The 22,329-nt window shown below is 34.7% G+C and overlaps 1 pseudogene; it reads right to left on the reverse strand.

Moving 5' to 3' along the window:
• Positions 1-13,422: 13,422 nt before the first annotated feature.
• Positions 13,423-19,586, reverse strand: LOC143580383 (replication protein A 70 kDa DNA-binding subunit B-like; annotated as a pseudogene).
• Positions 19,587-22,329: the final 2,743 nt, after the last annotated feature.

Here is a 22,329-nt window from a genome sequence, read left to right on the forward strand (position 1 = left end):
ATCTGTAGTTTCAGCCTCAAACTGTAATGCGACCCTTATTTGATCTGCCGAGAACTGTACCACCTGATTGTTCACCGTAGCGCGCATAACCGGAGGATCAACTCTACAGTCATATTCTACCGTTCGCCAAAAGTCTTCAATATTTGGTAGAGAAATGGGGAGAGTAGTCGTGATGGCGTGAAAAATACATGAGCGAACGAGGAATGAAATGATCTCACGATAGTCGTCTATACCACTAGCATCCGGATCCAAAGTGATATACATGTTGTGACCAGGAAAGAACTGTCGGTTTTTGTCACCACCTTCGTCACCACCAGCCCCTGCCACAGCAGCCATATCTGCACAACAAACGGTCTAAGTTAGAACATTGACGTAGTAGATCATAACTTCGCCTGTTACCATGAGTGAAGTTATGATAACTTTTTTGTTTAACTTCGCCGAACCAACTTCGCCTGATAAAACAGATCAGAACACTTAAATAATATAATCTTGATCAGGCGAAGTTATACATATGGCGAAGTTGAGTACAACTTCGCCTAAACCCTAATTTCGCCTGAATCTGAAACGGCGTATTACAGAGATCCGATCGTGGTTTTGTTTGGAGTATCTGAGAAAGAAAAACATGAAAAGATAGTTCAATTGAGGTCTAGAAGACCAAATGGGTTACAAACACAGTAAAAACAGATAGTTTAACGAGTGTTTAAAGGATTGCTCAAACTATGTCACAAATCAGACCACAAAGGCTTCTGATTAACACCATAAATATGAATTACAGGTTAAACCGATCCTACACACCTTTATCACAGACAAAACAGATAATAATGAGGTTCGATTCAAGGTTTAAATTCGCCGAGGTTTAGAAGTGTGTGGTTATAAGTTCGCCGAAGGTTTATAGTTTGGAAAATATTTGACCAAGTTGACCACTGTTACACCTTATATAGTTTTGAAAATACATGGGCGAAGTTAAGTTTAACTTCGCTCCTTTGATAACTTCGGCCCTAAGTAGCTTACCATTAACTTCGCCTATAGTCAACCTGGTGGTCAACTTCGCCTATGTAGCTTACCAGTGACTTCGCCTATATTAATTTACAAACAGAACCTTATAAATTTGATCAAAATACAACTGGCTTTTAAGAACCTCCGTTAAAGATTTAAAATTTACGATCAAAGAACCAAGTAACCAAGTTTTAAACCATAAAACAAAATAGGCAATGAAAATTTTAGTAATAAAATAAACGGGATCAAATTTCAGTCTTGATGAGAACCTGCATGTTTTAGAAAAGATCCGAACAGGAATCATACTAATTAAGTGGCTGTCACATAGATCCATGTTCAGCGGTATTATGACATAAAGAAACAGGTTGTAAGCAGGTATAAAACTTAGTATGGTTTTCATCGCTTCTGTGATACGGATTAGGTTCAATTAGGCTCAAACTTTAGATGGACATCACATGAGAGATTGTGATGCCTCCTATATATTCTCAAAGCGTATCTGGCTTTCCCCAAGTCACCCCGAGTTGACTTCGACCCGTAGTGTCTGATTAAACAGTAAGCACACATCGATCTTTAGAGTCTTCTCCCCGTTCTCTTTCTTGCCTCTTTATTGATATTTGAAACAACATAAGCTTCAGAAGGCTAAACACATTCATTGATTTTTTTTTTTAAATAAAGACATTAATACAACTTCAAATTGTAGACAACTGCAAGTCCCGAATCTGGATCACTGCAGGTACTTGACACTATCTTCTCGGGAATCAGAACACTCACGAGCTCGTGTATGACTGGGTAATCACTTTTCTGCCTATCATTCGGAAAGATGTATATGGAGACATGCACAACTCAAAATGATTCTCCACTTTAAATCGAGGAGATTTAGTTTGTATCACTTCTACTTTTAGGCACCATAGAAAGCTACCATGACATAAATGGCTGTTCTAGAGTCTTTTAGGCCTAATAACTTCACCAGTTAAGCACACAGAATTAGTTTTTCTATCACTTTCCATGGTTGGATCAATTTTGTTTTAAACATTGTATTGAAACTTCTTACGAAGTTATAGACTTGAAAAATTATATCATCTCCCTAAAAAAAATTAAATTCTATCACCCCGATCAAGTCAAAGTTTTCAGGTAAACGGATATCTAGAAGATCCAATGGATCAGCTGGACCGACCACATACGAGTATGTGTCCTTTTAACTAAGTATGAGCAACTAATTTTCAGCGACAGAATAAAAACCCATCATAACCCGCCCCGGTCACTTTCAGTCATCTTGTTAATGGCTATTCTCATAATCTACTAGTAGAAGTAAGGACCAAACATATCCGAAGATGTGTCCTTCAAACTTAAGCAACCGACATAATTTTAAGCGATAGTGATGTTTGTTTTTTTAAATAAAATGGAAAACAAGGTTACTCGGGATTGATCATCCCATTAAGCTCAACAAGATTTTGAAAACGGGATCGGTCAAACGCTTTAGTAAAGAGATCGGCGAAATTATCCAAAGAATCAACCTTTTCAAGCACAATTAATTTCTTCTCAACACAATCCCGTATAAAATGATGACGAATGTCAATATGTTTAGTTTTGCTGTGTTTGACGGGATTGTTAGTTACTGAGATTGCAGCAGTGTTATCAATGCAAATAGGAGTTTGAGTGAAATTCATACCATAATCGCGCAATTGCTGTTGTATCCATAGAACCTAGGAGCAGCAGTTTGATGCTGCCATGTACTCTGCTTCGCAGGTGGAAATGGCTAATGAGGTCTGCTTCTTGCACTGCCACGACACCAATCTTCCTCCCAGAAACTGACATCCACCGGTTGTTGACTTCCTGTTCTGATTGCAACCTCCATAGTCAGAATCTGTGTAAGCTACAAAATCCAGTTCTCCCCCTTTCGTGTACCACAATCCCAACTTAGGCTTGCCTTTGAGATACCGCAATATTCTCTTCACTCCCTTCATGTGAGATTCCTTCGGGCTTGCCTGAAAACGAGCACAAAGACAAACTGCAAACATAATGTCGGGTCTAGATGCAGTTAGATACATTAAAGAACCTATGATTGCTCGATATTCGGTGGGATCAACGTCTTCATCACTGTCAGAATCAGCACCCAGTTTGTGGTGGACGCAAACTGGAGTATCAAATGGGGTGCTATCGTCCATCTTGAAGCGTTTGAGCACATCATGGATATATTTCGTTTGATGAATAAACATCCCATCTGTCTTCTGATCTACCTGCAATCCCAAAAAGAAAGTTAATTCGCCCATGGCGCTCATTTCAAACCTCTTTTTCATGACTGCTTCAAATTCCTGACACATGGTGACTTTTGATGCAGCAAAAATGATGTCGTCCACATAGACTTGAACGAGTAGAAAATCTCCCCCTTTCTCTTGACAAACAGCGTGCTGTCGATCTTTCCTCTTTCGAACCCATTCTCAAGCAAGTAATCGGACAAGGTTGCATACCAGGCACGAGGGGCCTGATGTAGCCCATATAAAGCTTTACTCAGTTTGTACACATGATAAGGAAAATCTGGGTCTGGGAAACCCGGAGGTTGTTCAACATACACCACCTCATCGACTTTAGCATTAAGAAAGGCACTTTTCACATCTAACCGGAATACTTTCATCTCTTTGTGTGCAGCAAATGCCAAAAATAGTCGAATTGCCTCCAACCTTGCCACAGGAGCAAACACTTCGTTGTAATCGACTCCTTCTTGCTGATTAAACCCTTTTACTACCAGTCTTGCCTTGTTCCGTATGATTATCCCTTTCTCATCTCTCTTACATTTAAAAACCCACTTTGTACCGATAGCATTTACATTCTGTGGTTTTTCAACTAATTTCCATACTTCCATCTTCTCAAACTGTGCTAATTCTTCTTGCATGGCTTCAACCCACGAGCTATCCTTTAAAGCCATTTGATAATTCTTCGGTTCAATCTGGCTAATGAAGCAGGTGTACAAGCATTCATTTATGATACCCGTGTCTTTATTGCTTGCGTAAACACATGTGTGTTCATCCAAACTTCTTCTTGTTTGAACACTGTCAGACAGATTACCTATCACGTTCTCCAAAGGGTGATTTTTGTGAATTCCAGTAGTCTAAACTGGACCGACTTCCAGATTGTTTTCTAAATTTGAAGAGAGTTCATCAGTGTGTGATTGATGTTGAGTGTGAAATGGATTGTAGAATTCTTCTTCAGTAGGGGCAGCAGGAGTATCAACGGCACTTGACGAGGTTGGTTGACTTTCATCGTATTGCGGACGCTGCACAAAATTTTCCTCCTCGTCATACAGAATATGTGAAGCAATTTTCTCATCAACTTCTGCAAAATCCAAGTAAGGCATATTAAAAGATTTGAATAGTTTATCATAGTCGAAAGCTTCAGCAGGTCCCATGCTAGGCCTTGGTGATTTGTAACTCGTAATGTCAGTGTTACATACCACCTCAACCTTGCTGTTCAATAAATTAAAGACTCTTCTGTTGGGAGTCCCAACAACATATCCGACTAAAATACCTTCGTCGGCTTTCTCACCAAATTTAGAGTTTGTCTTTAATATCGAACATGGGGACCCGAAAGGTTCGAGACCATTCAAGTTTGGCTTTCTACCATGCATAAGTTCATAACAAGTTTTATTTAATATTTTAACAGTTAAAACACGATTAAGGATATAACAGGCTGTGGCAACAACCTCAGCCCAGAACACCACAGGAAGTTTAGCATCTGCCAGCATGGTTCTGGCTCCTTCTATTAGCGTTCTATTCTTCCTCTCAACTACTCCATTTTGTTGCGGAGTATACGGGGCGCTGTACTGATGTTCTATCCCTTTCTGTAAGCAGAACATCTCCATCTGATAGTTCTTGAACTCTGTACCATTATCACTCCTGATGTACTTAACCTTTTTCCCAACAATAATTTCAACCTTGGTAATCAGGTTAATTACCAACTGAACTGTCTCATCTTTTGCCTTCAGAAAGTATACCCAAGAGTATCGAGAGTAATCATCAGTTACAACCAAGCAGTATGACGTTCCACCTAGACTCTTTACATTCACAGGACCAAAGAGATCCATGTGTAGTAGGTCTAGAGTACTGACAATTGAGTTAACCTTCTTGGAGTGATGAGGCTTTTTGTGTTGCTTTCCTTTCTTGCACGACAAGCATTGATCTTCAAAGTTAAAATTATTCAAGGGAACTCCAAGCACCAGCCCATTCTTGACAATGTAATTCATTTTGCAAAGATGTATATGTCCCATTCTTCGATACCATAACTCTGACTCAGACTCAGTTGCCTTTGACATAAGACATGACTCTTCTGTTGTCATCTCAGTTGACCTCATATCCATTACATACGTGTTCTTTTCTCTTGGAGCTCTCATCACCACCCAGGCCTCTGGTATCTTGAAACCAGGATAAAGAACGATTGCCTCATTTTTAGTAAAATGCACCGTGTATTCTTTGTCACAAATCTGAGATACACTCAACAAGTTATGCTTCAACTCTTCCACAAAGTTCACCTTCTCTAACTTCATTCTTCCATTTGTCACAGTTCCAATACCACTGATTCTACCTCCACTATCTCCAGCGAAACTAACCCTTCCTCCTTGAACAGATTTCCAGTCACGTAACAATTTCTTGTTACCTGTCATGTGCTGGGAACAGCCACTGTCAACAACCCACATATTGTTTACAGCCCTGTTTGACTGTTCCTACACAATTAAAGAAATAGATTAAAATCTGGGGACCCAAGACCTACTGGTCTTGGGTCGATTAAATCTGTTGACCGGCATCCAGTACTTTGGTTACCCAAAGTCAGTTTGAGGATGGTTTCTGTAAGTTCTGAATGGAAACCTTCTAGAGGACTGGCTATGAGTCCATCCAAACCTTAGTGAATTAACTGAATTATAATTGTTGGTTTGGTAGTTAACTGGGGAAAAATGAGACTGATTTCTTTGAAATCTTGGATTAGTCCAATGACTGAAATTTGGTGTGTTCGCATTTTTACCAGTATCATAATTAGTATTCGTTTTATTCTCAGTTTTCGGAGGCCTTATACCTCTAAATTTTCTCTGTTTTAGAGAACAATCAGCAATAAGGTGTCCTACTTTATTGCATCTGAAACAACTTCTGTTTTGAACTTTCGTCTCAACAGTTGTTGCAGATGTCGAGGTTGCATTACTACCTGTTTGTCTAACATATGGTGGGACTAACGGATTTAGGGAAGAATTCTTTTCATCGGGCTTATATTCTTCCCCACGTTTTAGTAACACTACCTTTTCTTTGGATGACTTGTCTGAATTTGATGAGACAGAGCTAGGGATAGAGATCGCAACATTAGAACTTGACTTACTCGTCTCGCTCTTATTAACTTCAGTTTCTTTAGTAGAAATTTTGATTGGAACTGTCTGACTAATCTCAACATTCGCAGATTGCTGATTACTAGGATCATAAATATAGTTATTGTTATACGGTGGTGGAACTTCAGAAAATCCAATTCCTCATTTGTTAACCGGGGAACGTTGAACACTTATGATGTGATCTAGCATTGCTGAAGAATTTCTAAATTGTTCAACTTTTCTGTTTAGTTCCACCTCTTTTACCTGGTAATCAGCTATCTGTTTATCTTTTTCAGCAATTAGTTTGGTTTTTTCTTCTAACACTTCATAACTAAGATCAATTACTTGTATTTTTTCAGCTAGACTGGCTTTAAGACTTATAATATCCTTTTCACTAGCTTTTATTTTTACCGAGTAACTGTTTTCTCTAGTTTTAGTATAGTGATGATCTTCTTTTAAGGTTTTAAATTGTGTGTCCAAACTAACAAACTGATCAGTTATTGTTTTCAATTGTTCAGACAGATTTTCACATTATTCACAATGAAGTTCAGAACTTACCTCAGAGAGCTGATCGTTCACTTCTGCCATATATGCTTGATTTTCTCCCGTCTCCCTCTCACTTCCTCCAGTTTTGATGTTTACCAAATTAGCCTGTTCGAACACTTACTCAACTTGTATATTCTAGTTGTATCCACCATTCTGTCTAGATACCATAGCCCTATTTTCACTACCACCCCCATTCTGTTGTGCGGGCCTGTTCTGACTTCGTTCGACTCTCTCATTTGTACATTCCTTAGCAAAGTGAACATTTTGTTGACAGTTGTAACATCGAACCTTTGATTTATCAAACCCTGGTCTTTCTCCAACGAACTTTCTACCCGTTTTCTTCATGAATCTCTTTACCCTTCTTACTATCATAGCCATCTGCCACTGCAGGTCCATCTCTTCCAAATCATCAGCATCGATCTGATCATAGTCTTCATCCAAAGTTGCAGGGTCGACTATTTTACCTTTGATGTAGTTCTCATAAGATGCAATGAAGGGTGCATAGAAAGCAAACTGCTGTTCAGCTGATTTAACACTCATGGGCATCTGTGAGTAGTTGAAGCTTGGAACATTTGACGAGAAATTTCCAGTTGTGGCTTGAGGTTTTGAAGGATTACTACCTCCAGCTACGAAACATACGTCACCATCCATATTGAGAATCACATGACCATCTCGAGTTGAGTTTGAGTTTGATTCTCCCTTTGAGTAGTAGGCAGAGGATTCTGATTTTGAACTTGAGCTTGGAGTAACTTTCGCACCATACATTCTCGGATCCTGTACCTGATCAGTTGGTGTCTCCTTCCGAACCATGTTAAGTTCAAAATTTCGTAACTTATTGACCACTATTTCCAAATCAATCTTGGCAAAGTCTTTATCTTATCTCATCAAAACAGTGTACATTTCCCATTTCGGTGGAAGAGCATCAAGAAGTTTCTCTACTACCCCTTCTTCCTTGTATTCAATGGAGTAATTACTAAGTTCGGTCATCAAGTGATAATATCTTGTGATGATATCGTCAAGTGATTCATTTTTCAAATACTTGAATACAGAGAATTGGGTTTTTAGCAGCTTTGTCTTGGAAGCACGTATCCCCACATTACCTTCATATCTATTTTCTAGTGCTTCCCATAGCTCTCTAGCAGTTTTGTATTTCTTGAAGGTATGAAGAATCTCTTGTGGAAGAGCCATTGTTATAGCTGCATGAGCTTTACTCTCTGCCTCATACATTTTCTTTTCCTTCTCTTCCATCTTAATGTACTTCTTAATTTGTTCATGACCTTCAAACAAGGATGTTAGCGGAATTTATCCGTCTTGAATGCAAACCCACATCTTAGCATCTTGATACTTCACATACTGTTCAAATCAATCTTTCCAAGCAACGAAATCGGTACCCTTAAGCATTTTTGGATCTTTAGTTGCTGAACCGGCTTCAACCTCCATCTTTACCAGTTCTGTGATGTTTATCGAAGTTATAGTTGAAAGAAACACGACTCGAAATACAAAGAAAATATTTTTTGTGAACAGTGAGCAGATAGCGAAGTTGTTACAACTTCGCTTGAAGCTTAACTTCGCTTGAAGCTTAACTTCGCTTAAAGCCTAACTTAACTTCGCTTGTAGCTTAACTTCGCTTAACACTTAACCTCGCTGCTTCCTAACTTCGCCTCTGATTAACTTCGCCTTCACAGTAACTTCGCTTAAACCTTATAAGTTCCCTTAAACCCTACGTAAGTTGACGGCAACTTCGCCTGATGAACACAAGGTTTTGCAGGTTTTAATTGGATGAATTGCGAGGTATGTGAAGGTGTTTTGGGGTATATTTGATGGTGGGAGATGGGCAAGACACAAAACCTAGGTATTTCAACGTAAACTCGTTCTGCGAATAGTCGAACGGAATGATCTTAACACTCGTGTGATAATCCTGAACCACACAATCACGAGCAAACGCTCTGATACCAATTGTAGGTTCCCAGCCGGATCACACAGGAATATCTCGTAACACGAGGGTGCGGAATCCCCACGTAATACGATACGAGCGTAAGATAGATAATACGTTGAACCAATAAACAAACACACGTCACAATACTAATAAACTCGATTGTATTGCAACACTTCAACACGTGATATCAATAATCACAAACACACATTCGAAAAAACTCTTAACCACGATAAGCCGAAGTGGAGGTTTAAATAGACCTCGACAACTTCGCCTAACATACTAGGCGAAGTTGTCATAACTTCGCTTATCCTCCAAGTTCGCCTACATCCCAGGAGACCTTATACAAAACCATATTTAAAACCAAACAAAACAATCTAAAACGATTACAGACACATACAAAACACAAGATACTGAACTACTGACATTATGCACCAACACAATTTGATTTTGATTAATCTACATAACATATCAGGTCTGTCTTCGGCATTAAGCGTTGTGTCTTCTAAAAATATTTTAACTTCTGGCCATTTTGGGTTACATGTAATTGCAATGAAAAAATCTAGATAACCATACCACTTACAAAGAGACATGGCATCTAAATAGTTTTGCAACATGTAACGTGCACTACCAGTAAAGGAAGAAAGTAGTATAACACGCAGACCAACTGTAGACAGATCGTTGTTGCCTTGATTTTGAACTAAACGTAGATTCTCATAAGTCTCACATCTTAATTTCTTTTGCTGATTACGTATGAAAAAAAGTCTTTCACTTTTGATCATTGTATACGCATCAACTAATAATTGTTGAAAAAGCCGCCTAGATTGTAGAATCAATGAAAAATGATTCAATCTGTCTTGGATCATGTAACAGAAAAACTCTCTCATAGTGCATAAGCGTGTTTTAGTGGTGTTTGAAGCAGAAACATCACGATAAGGAATGTCAATTCTGTAACAATCATCACCATAAACAAAATTTATTGGATACTGAAGTGGCACATAATAAGAATGTAATTCACTAATACGTTGCAGAAAACCGTCTTTGGTATTGACAATAATATCTCTCGGTTCAAGTGACGTGTCTGTTGGAAAAATTTATTAGTGAAAATGATTTTTTCACTAACTTTGGACATGAATAATATATTTATATATGTGTTGTATAAATATTGCTTTGAGTGTCCAAAACTGAGCGTAGATGAATGAATATCAATACTCGAAGTTGTATGGTTGGAATAACCAAAGAAGAGAAAATTAGATTTATCTTTGACATCGTGTCCCACGTAGGAGCGCATGAGTGTCGCGCCAGCATAACGAACTGTTGTGAACAGTTGTTTGGACCTGGTCAAATAGTTTGTTTCAACTCATGTCATGAATAAATATGATGGTTTTGATTCACCTCTTAGATCTAATTAAAAGTATTTAACCATGTTAATTACAATAATTAATTTCAAGTTTATTACAACATTAATTATCTTGTTTATGACTAAATTAATTTTATTGTTTATGACTTATTAATTTGGTTAAGTATTTCTCATTTTGTGTAAGTATATAATGAACTTGGGTTCATGTTGGAAAAAAACACTTAAGAATTTTTTTGAGTCACTTGCACACACTCATGACAAAATTTAGAGAGGAGCACTCTCTATATTTATGTCAAACAACTTCAACAAATTTTCCTACATCTTGATAAACACCAATATATCCGGTGACTTCCTCGGGTTCGTGGCCATCTCCGGCAGTACACATACTGTTCCGGTTGTTGTACCCTGGGAAACAGACGCGCTTGAGAGTATGCACGAAATCTGTTTTAAGGGCCCCGTGTCTAACATGATCCTCAACCAAAACCGTTACCCAATTTCAATAAACGAATTGTTGTTTTGAAGAAACATTTGTTGAAGACTCAAGTGATGAAGACTCGTGACATGGATACTAGAAAAGAGCTTATGGAAGCACTCCTAGTAAGATATGGATTGAATCATTTCGGTATATAAATTTGCATTTTATATTCTTTTTATGTACTTTTGTAAACGGTATTGTACTAAGTGAATTTCCCACGATTAACGAGAGTATCGTTATTATATTTTTATTATTATCTTAACTAAAAGTGAACCACTTTTCCTACAGTGCCAATGTCTCCAACAACTAAAGAAGCAACCTCAGAAGCAGTTGGCAAGTTATATGTTCTTCCATCTTTATTTCTTTTTTGCAATAAGGCGCAACTTTAGATCAGCATGAGGATTGCTTTGAAAACAATCACATGCCATTCTGTAAGATTTCACTAACTCATAGTTTGCATCTAACATGTTTTTCAACTCTTGAATAATCTCAACATCTAAAGCTTCAGATGTTTCTGTAGACGCCTTGTTGTGTTTACTGAAAATAAATTTATGTAATGCAAAAATTAGTTACCTATTATGAACACTATAAATCATATAAATTTTAATTTTGTTAACTAAGTAGAAAACATACCCTAAACATTCTTGCATGTTTGACACCTCATGTTCGGTATCATATATATATATATATATATATATATATATATATATATATATATAGCTGAGAAAATTTTTCCTTTGACCCATCTGTTGGTAGAAGACTTCCAATGGAATGGTAATTTTCATCGCTCAATCTAAATATAAAAGGACCTTTACCTCGGTTGATGGAGGAATCAACTTTTCCACCCATTGATGTAAACGCAAACATTGAATTGTATCGACGAATGTTTTTCAAAAAATGTTTGCTTTTTGAATCCAACCCACTAAAAAGACATTTATAACTGGATGACGGTTCTTTAAAAGTTGGAAGATGAACTTTGTTGTATCCACAACATAAACTAAAGCTTGATTTATTCTTTCTTTTTCTACTTCGTAACGCTTCATCCTTCCACAATTTTGCATTACATCTTTCACATACATGACTTTGATCTCCGTGATCTAAATAATCTGACCAAAGTTATTTATTACATTTATTAATACTTCATTATAAGATACTAAAATTTGAGATTTTAATATAATATAATAAAATAAAGAAAATTTGTTACCTTTAGATTTGCCAGAGAAAATTTGATTCATTAATTCTACATCATCATCATCTTGATCTTGTTCTATTACATCTGATGTAGATGTATTAGATTTAATTTGTTTTTATTTTTATTTTGATGAAGATGCTTTAATATTCTTAGCGTAAGAAGATTGAGCGGTTGCTTTTTTAGAATTAAGATATTGTTTTCTGATGAGCCGAGATAATTGTGGACTGTTGTTATCATCATTGCTAATAGACACTATAATATATACACGACACAATTATAAGTAAGTAGTAACATATAAATAAAAATATGTATCATCATCTAAAGGACAAGTATAAAATATAAGTATAGATGTTAAAATATACCGTTGGTAATATCTGAAAGTGGTTGTGTAATATTATAATTTGAAGAGGCAATAATGTTATGAAGATTTGCAACTGATTGATTAGAAAAATAATTTTCCTTTCCATGGTGCATATTTTGTTGTGTTATTGGATGGTTGAAACTGAAATTGATGTATTCCAAAGATGCTGCAAAATCATGAATGTGTATCGTTATGATGGATGTATTATAAGAACAATAAATTTAGATATATTACCTTAAGAATTTTGGCTTAAATTTGGTGAGTACATCTTTTGTTTTCTGTTTTGTCTTCTTTCTTTAAAAACTATATGTAAATAATATAAGTTGTAATTACATAAGTAGATATAAATTAAAAAATATTATACCATTTGTTGTGTTAGATCGTGGGCTTAGTATCTGTGAATATGTATGACAAAAATAATTATAACTCATGTAATAAACATCTATATATTTATAATTTATAATAAATAAATATGTTACGAAAATAAGCTTGAAAATTGCATCGTGCATGAAATTGTTGAGTTTTTTTAACAACCATTTAGAATTTCCTTTTATGTCTCATAACCATTGCTTCAACAGATTTTTGGTCTTGATCTGTAAAAAATGATTTTTAATAATTAAAATTAATAGTTGCATGAAAACGAAAATATAATGTATAACATGGTATTTACAAAATTAACTGAACAAAACATGATGTTGTTATCCTATTATGAAAGACTTTATATAACATTTGAAAATATTAAATTATAGTTTTCATTAAGAAATTTAGATTGAATGACAAAAAAGCTGTTAAGTTTTTTAAATGAGTAAATAAGGCGAAAATTTATAACAAAAAGAAGTTTTTGGTAGCATAAAAACATGTAATACTTTTAAATCTAAACATAAAACAAACATAAATTAAATTAAAACCCATAACATAGTGATACATTTTCAAAAGGTCTTAAACCAAATAGTACACAATAGGAAATACAACAATAAAACCATAAACCTTGGAATGATTCAAAGAATAGATAATAGTTCAAAAACAACAACAATAATTAAAAATACTTGAAAATAACATAGAAGAACATTAAAAACATAAACATAAACACTTCATTTTTCGAGCTTGGGGATAAGCAGGGCAGGTTTGCCATCGGAAACAGGTTTGGTGGTAGACATGTCCCCAAGTTCAACAACATCGTAAGTGTTCATCAAATTTTTCTTGAAACATGGATTTTTTTTATTTCCTCTTAAAAGTTGCAATCTCACAAACATCAAGCTTCTCAATTAGTTTGTCATTACTTTGTTTTCCAGCTGGAGTAATGACATTATCATCCATAATTTCAACAACAGCCTATAAATTTATAAAATAAGCTTGTAAGTAAATGTTCCATTTTCTATTCAAAAATATAAAAATGAAAGTTAAATTGATGTAAATTACCATTGATTTGAGAGCTTGACTTGAGTCAATACCACCAAGATTATCAACCTGATATGTATTTACAAAAAAAATATCAACTTCAAAAATTAAAAAATAAATTTATATAAGGTTGAAATATATATATATATATATATATATATATATATATATATATATATAATACTGTAAATAATTGAAATAATTTTAATTGTATCAAGGTCAAACATTCTGGTTCACTGTGTCTTGAGACTGACTATCATTTAAACAGTTGGTCAAACATGCATAATTTTCAACCTATAATTTTCATAAATTACCATCAAACTTTCTTGGTGAATAAAGGTATGTTCACAAAATTTAAATGTAAATGTATTACCTCAGCATTGTTTGACTTCTTTAGAAGTTCAAAGATAATATCAGCATAATCAATGAATTTTGAAACACCAAAAACCCAGAAGTTGTTATTCTGATTAAACTGGCTAATATCAATCCGAAAAGCAAAACTTTTCCCCACAAGAACCTCCAACTCATCAGGATACAAAGCTTTATCTCCACCCAGTTGTAAGTAACATTTTACAAAAATATTAACATCAAATAGTTATTTAAAAATAAAAACATAAGGCAGAATATTTACAAAGTCACAATGATATCTTACAGCAGCATGTTTCCCAACTAAAGCTTTAGCAGTAGTGTTGAGAAGTTTTGAAGCTGTAACATCCCGTTATCTGGATTCGGTTAATAAACGAAAGTATGAGTTATTATGAGTCGGGCTAGTGTTGAGTTAAACGGAATTGGGTTATGAAGGAAAGAGGAAAAGACCGTGGGCTTAAGCCCATGATCTATAATTATATAAGTCATTAATACCCACTTAATTTTATTTCACACATATTTCATACACCTCCTAAAACACACACTTAAGCTCTCTCTCTCTCTCTCTCTAGTCTCTCTCTCTAGCCGAGCATAGAAGTATAATCGATCCCGACCCAAGGTAATGATACTATGATGTTGTTTGAGCTTAAACCCGTTAGATATGGTCACGAAGCGACGAGCCGACACCGTTAAACCGTTTAAGTCACGAGATCCGGGTGGAATCGGGTATAAACCGAACCTAAGATGGGCTTAGGGGTCACCCTAGCTCAAATCTGGATCAAACGGGGCGATTAACGGTGAAAAATGAGTCAAAAACTCCCTTTTCCGGCGAAAACGCGTTTTTCCGACGACGGCGCCGGAAATGGTACAAGGATAAAGGAATGTCAGAGAATGTTTCTGACATTCTCTGACCTAACCCTAATTCGTTAACAAGAAGCTAACGAACTAGGGGTGATTCTCCATGTAATTCGTTAAAGGAAACATAACGAACTAGCTTCAGTTCGTATTCGATTCGTTAAGGAGAAAAGATAACGAATCACCCTTGATTTGTTATAGTCATTCGTTAAAGGAGATAACGAATTGGAAGGTCCAGTTTGTTACATGGACTGATTCGTTAAGGAGTCCAGTTTGTTAAAGGGTTCAATTCGTTATAAGAAACAGTTCGCTAAGATAAGCCAGTTCGTTAAGAACCAAGTAACGAACTAAAAGTTTGACAAAATGACATAATGGTCCATGGACTTAGAAAAAGAATGATTTAATTACAAAGAAGCCCTTGAACTTTTAAGCTAGCAAATTAATTAATGATTCAAAAGGCTAATGGAAAATGTAATAAGACGGTTAATGGAAATAAAATTTTTCCAAGCTCGACCCCAGCCAGGGGCTCTGCCCCTTGGACCGTGCTAGGGGCTGCCGCCCCTAGATCCCGCTGCCAGGGGCGCTGCCCCCGGACCCCCGTTCGTTGAGGGTTATAACTAGACTAGAAACGCGATGTGAGTAGTGATAGTTAATTGATATGTGTAATTGTTATATAGTTAGTCGAGCACAGCTAAGGAAAGGAATAACAATTAATGGTGAACGTAATCGAGTTCAGGTGAGTTTCTAGCCCCACTTCCTTGTTATGTTTTCGGGGCTGTGTGCATACTCGATGTGATAGTTAATACACTTACCTTAGGTGATAAGTGTATGCCTTGTATGATTTATGCATGATGATTGCTTGATGGTGTGTGAACGATCTCCGGATATTGCATGTGCCGTCAAGTGGTAGTTAAAGGTATGATTGATATGTGTGATGTATGAATAATGTATGTATGAATATATATATATGATGTATGAACAATGTATGTATGATATGTTGATGGTACGTGAACGCTCTTCCGAGATTGCACATATTGTCAAGGAAAGTATGTAAAGGACATGTAGGGGTGAGCAAATTAATCGTTGTTAACCATAAACCGAACCATAACCGGCATAACCGAACCGATTTTAACCGATAACCGCTATATCCGGTGGGTCGGTTTTGATTTTTGAAAACCGCCAAATACGGGTCGGTTTTGGTTATTGATAATATCATACCTGGCATAACCGAACCGCCCCGTTTATTATACTTATGAATCGACGAAGAGGTTTGGATATTGGAATTAATGCCATAGCAGGAGACATTCTTTTGACCTTTTAGCTTTAGTTTCTCTTCCTAACTTATCTCAACAAACTACATCAATTGAAACGTTAATAATGGTGACTGCCATATTGATATTCACAATCAATATATCAATATTAATTAAATATATTCAGATTATATCGTTTTGTATTTTGGTTCATTGTTTCTTATCGAATTAACTTGAATTTTATTGTTGGGTTATGTCATGGTTTTGTTTAAATATTTGGTATTAATATTATGGATTATGTATTTTGTTTGATCGTGTCATGTCTTTTTTTGTTTTTTGATAATATTTGGTACAAAAGTTTTAGGCCTAATTATATTTGTGTTGGTCATGGTTAACCAACCCATAACCGAATCGTTATAACCATCAAAACCGATTAACTGAAACTGCCATAACGGATCGGTTATGGTTATGGTTTTCTATTAAACGCCATTTGGTTATGGTTATGGGTTTTACCAAAACTCGCCCCAAACCGCCTCATGCACACCCCTAAGGACAGGTATGTTATAGTAGTAAGAATGTAGGGAACCGACCCTAATAATATCGGCAAATGAAGGGAACCGACCCTAATAGTACCGGCGAATGTAGGTAACCGACCCTAATAATATCGGCGAACGTAGGGAACCGACCCTAATAATATCGGCGAAGGTTATAGGGCGGGATGCTCTTTAAAACATATATGTATGAATGAAAGTATGTATGTAAGTACGAAAGAAAGAATGAAAGTACGTATGTAAGTAAATATGAAGGTATGTACCTTCGGGTGCATGTGTTAGTATGTGAATGTATTATATGTCGCCTGATTAACTAGAACTCACTCAGCGTAGCTGACTTTTAGTATGCACGCAGGTGAGTAGAATGAGGCAACTTGCTTAAGGGGAAGCACATGGCATGGATTTGAAGGCACTGGCATATCAATGAAGTGTTATGTTATGATATTTAAAAGACAATGTTTTATGTTTAAACAATTTGAATGCTCGATAAGACAAGGATTTATGGTCATGTAATGTAATGGTTTGAATGTTTTAATATTCCGCGAATGTTTTTATTAACTCTGATAGTATGAACTGTGTTTATGAGTAAATCCAACGTGAAAAGTGAGGCACCGGTAACGGGGCCTTATAGAAGCTTCTCTGTCAAAAACCGTCAAAGACACACTTCCAGTGGAATCCTGAACCACCAATGGGACTTTCAGCCTGTATAAATAATGAATCATGTAAGCTACTATGTTTATAAGAAATATGATGATGATAAAATTGAAATATAATAAAACCTTTCAACAACTTCAATCACAGTATTATTGCAAGCCTCTGTTTTACATTCAAAAACATCTTTTTGATCAACCAAAACACCAACAGTAGGTTCATCACTATCACTCCTTTTTGTAACCTTCTTGTGACAACTTTTACAAGAAAAATAATACCATGGCAATTCTTCTTGTATCATCTGAACAGTACCAACAATAACCACAGACTTCACCTATATTTATGTTAACTCTATTATAACAAAAAATATTAAATATTAAAAAAACACAAATAAATTTTACCTCATTCAGAGTTAACTCAGCTATGTTGACAAATTCGCTCCTTACGAAACATTCATCATAGAGGTATAAAAACATTCCAGATAACCTAGATGATTGGGTGGAACATGATGAACCAGCAGAGTATCGAAGAAGGCTGATTAAAAAATGAAAAAATTAGTGAATAAATTAAAACCTTTGCTGAAAAAAAATATATTGTAATATCAATCTTTAATAATGAAAGTATAAAACCTATTTCGAAATGAAGTAATTTCAGCAATGTCAGAATTCACAAATAGCTTTGAAACATTAAAACAGTTGTTCACATAACCGAAACGTCCAAAGTACTTCAATGTGCCAAACTGGAGTACAACAACAATAACACCATTTTCATTTATGTTTTGCCAGTGTTCTAAAACAAAATCAGCATAAGAATCCCACAAAGACAAGTAAATTGAATTTATCCTTGCAAAACAGAATTAAATAAAAGATTTAAATAAAAGTGATTACAAACTAAATTTAAAATTATAAAATATTACGAGTGAATACATACTCAAGATCTTGAAGAATGACATTGACTTTCTTTGTGTCTTTACCCTTTGATGTCTTGAATTTCTTCAGATCTTTAACATCAGCAACAAAACCAATAACATCTAAAAAAATTGTAAATTAATACATAAAAAGTTAAAGTACATAGAAAAATAATAATTGTACAATATAGAATCTCTTTACCTAAAGCTTGATTATCAGGAACAGTTTTTTCAATGATATCCTTAAAATCTGTGAAACATAATCCATATACTGGACCAGAGAAATCAAAACATGGGAACATATCACTGTCAACAAAAATCCCCAGCTTGTTTTGGTTGTTCACATATTTGTACTTTGAGTCATTCAAACCAATTGTAGGCCTCACAATGAAATAGTAGTCTACAAAAGTAAAATTAAAGAAGTGTAAATAAGATTTAATCAAACAATTATTTTGTGATTTTAATAAAACTTCAAATGTAATTTAAAGACAAATAAGAAATGAAAATATAATATCAATTATGCAAAGTAAAAGTAATATTGAGTATAAAAATAAGATAATATTACAAATAAGCTTATTCATTAATCATATCTAACAATTATTTTTTGATTTTAATCATAACTTAAAAATTTAGTAAATATTAAAATAGGTTATACTCAATACTATAAAATGGAAATCTACAAAATACAAATAATTATAATTTAAGTACAATTTGACAAATATTCCTAAAATTAATTAATTTTACATACTAATTTTATAACATATTTCAAATATAATACAAATACAATGAAGACAAAAATAGAGTGTAAACAACTATTCAAAAAATTAGTATAAACAATCAAGAGAAATATAGTAAATCTTATCAATATTTACTAAAAATTTATAATATAAATTCAAATATAATATAATAAAAAATAAGAAATCAACATATGATATCAATTGTGCAAAGTAAAAGTAATATTGTTGAATATAAAAATAAGAGAATAGTAAAAATACCCTGATTCATTAAGAAGACTTTCAGATTTGGGAAACCATCTTCTAAGAACATTAGCTTGCATTGTGGTTCCCTATAAGTAAAATGTATAGGTCAAAAAGATATGAAAAATAAAAAATAATTTAAAACAAAATGTATAAATTTAATGGATGAAGATATACCTGTTCATCAACAACAATCATTTCAATTGAGTAAAACTGATCTGGACTATTATACAAAGGCTGCTTCCATAAACTAAATTACACGAACTTTGACAGTGTAATCACGACGAGCCAAATCCAAATCCTTCAAATATGTGATGTTTCTGTAACAAAATATGATGCACGTGTCACAAAAAATTCAATAATTATAAGCTGTTATAAATAAATAATGTATTACAACATAAAGTGTTAGAATATACCCGTGCTCCATGACTTCACAAGAAAGATTGAATACAGAAAGTAAGACAAAGTGAATGTGGGCGTGCAAAATTGTGAGCATGTTGGAGAGTACTTATAGAAGAAAACAACAATCTATTTTAGGATATATGAAAAATAGAAGAAAAATATTCTTTCTTGGTTAGAGAAATTGGTAACTAAATTCGGAAACATTTTAGAAAAAGATATCTAAAGAACGGATAAAAACGGATAAAATAAAAATGCAACAAAATTACCAAAGAATATTTACAATTTATTGGAAATAGTGAACACTTTAAAAGTAAAAGTTTACTTAAATGTAAGGCCCCGTTACCGGTGCCTCACTTTTGACGTTGGATTACTCATAAACACTGTTCTAAATATCAGAGTTAATTAAAACTTTACGCGTAATATAAATCTTTCATAAACATCACATATCAAATCATAAACATGTCTTAAAACATTCCTCTTGTTTTTCAAAATCAAAACATAACAGGTCTTCAGATGCTAGACTCTTATTCTTCTGCCATGTTTCCCCGCTCAAGCCAGCTGTCTCATTCTACTCACCTGCGTGCATACTAAAAGTCAGCTACGCTAAGTGAGTTCTAGTTAATCATACATCATACATCATACATTACATACACTTACCTTCAATTATGCACTCGAAGATACATAATAATTACTTTACTAATTTACTTTCATACATACATTCATACTTTATTACTTTCATACTTTATGTTTACTGTTCATACTATCTCAGATATTATTAGGGTCTGATCCCTTTCTTTTCTATCTCAGATATTATTAGGGTTTGATCCCTTTCTTTTCTATCTAAGATATTAGTAGGGTCTGATCCGTCTTTACTTATCTATCTCAGATATTATTAGGGTCTGATCCCTTTCTTCTCTATCTCAGATATTATTAGGGTCTGATCCCTTACTTCTTTATCTTCGTACATTCTGTCTTTGCATACCCGTAACATACATATACTTTCTTTAATCATTCATACGTACTCATATGTTGTACATATATATATATATATATATATCATACACATTCATCTTTCATATACATACCTCCCTTGTCAATATGTGCAATATCTGAAGATCGTTCATGTACCGACAAGCTTTCTCGTTCACAATCATAGCATAATATCTATCACATAAATCATACATGGCATACACTTATCATTTAAGGTAAGTGTATTAAATATCACATCGAGTATGCACACAGTCCCGAAAACATAACAAATGGGGCTAGAAACTCACCTGAATGCGGTTATGTTCACTGTTTATAGTAATCCCTTTCTTGAGTTGTGCACGACTACCTGTATAACAATTACACGTATCAATTTAACTATCACTACCCATATCGTCTTTCTAGTTCAATTATTACCCACAACTAACGGGGGTCCGGGGGCAGCGCCCCTGGCAGCGGGGTTCTAGGGGCGGCAGCCCCTAGCGGGGTCCTAGGGGCAGAGCCCCTGGCTGGGGTTAAGCTAATTCGTTAGCCCGATTAACTATCTTAACACATTTTCAATCAGGATTTTAATTTATTATTTTATTCACTTACTCATTCGTTATAGTGAATTAAGCCTGATTCGTTAGCCCGATTCGTGGTCTAGTACTGGATTACTTTTACTTAGCGTTTTAAGCGAACATAACATTAAGCGAACTTAATGTTAAGCGAACTTAATCATTAAGCGAACTTAATCATTAAGCGAAATTAATCATTAAGCGAACTTAATCATTTAGCGAACTTATCATTAAACGAACTTATCACCAGGTGAACTTGTACAAGGCGAACTTATATGGGTGCGAACTTATCATGCACGTGAACATATTGGTTAGTGAACTTATTTACTGCAACGACGGGTTTTGATTTTAACCCCATAAACATCTATGTTCAACCTGTAACCCTTTGATATGATGTTGATCAATCCCGTGAACATTCCTTTGATCATTTTTTGATAAGATTCGGCCCGAAAACGCACAAAGTTTGGACCTTTAAGCTCAAAAACGTTCAATACTAGATCTAAGGTTTTCTTTGAACGAACCGTGCCTAGACGTGGGTTTATTAGGTTCGTTTTAACGTCAAGTTTGTTACTTTATGTTTCGTTTATACCCGATCTATTCTAGACTCAAGTTTCAAGGCTAAACATTTATGAAAACGTAAACTTTAAGATCAAAACATACCTTTTCGTGTTTGTTTGGCTTAGTTATGGACTTTAGATCTTGTATTTATCTTGTGTATTGAAGGATCTATCAAGAATCACGTTTGCTTGGCCTTGGATCTCACTCTCTCTCTCGGCCGTGTATATGTGTAGGTGTATGTGTCTGTTTTTGAGTGTGTAGGCAATGTGGAAAGATGGAATGAGGATTAGGGTTTTAGGTTGGTTTATGGGGTATTTATATCCCTTAAAGCCCACGGACCTAAGTTCCATAACCCTTTAATCCACCATAATTAATCCAAGTCCATGATCTTTCTTCATTTAATACTTATTAACTATTGACACACGATAACTAAACGCGACTGTCTTTATTTAATATTAGAATATTCTAGGATGTTACATTAAAAATCTATATTATGGTTTGTATTTTATAAAATTCCATTATTTTTAAATCTTTGATTGTAAATTAATAACAAATATATACTTTTAAACGAAAATGGAAAATGTATATGACAATTTAATTAGCCCGATTCTTGATTGGAATTTTAAACAGTGTCAATGTTGATCAAATTTATGTTTTATTTCATAT

This window comes from Bidens hawaiensis, unplaced genomic scaffold, assembly GCF_021521415.1.
Source record: "Bidens hawaiensis isolate Kalapana, Puna unplaced genomic scaffold, B.hawaiensis_p1.1 tig00030400_1, whole genome shotgun sequence".
NCBI classification, from domain to species: Eukaryota; Viridiplantae; Streptophyta; class Magnoliopsida; order Asterales; family Asteraceae; genus Bidens; species Bidens hawaiensis.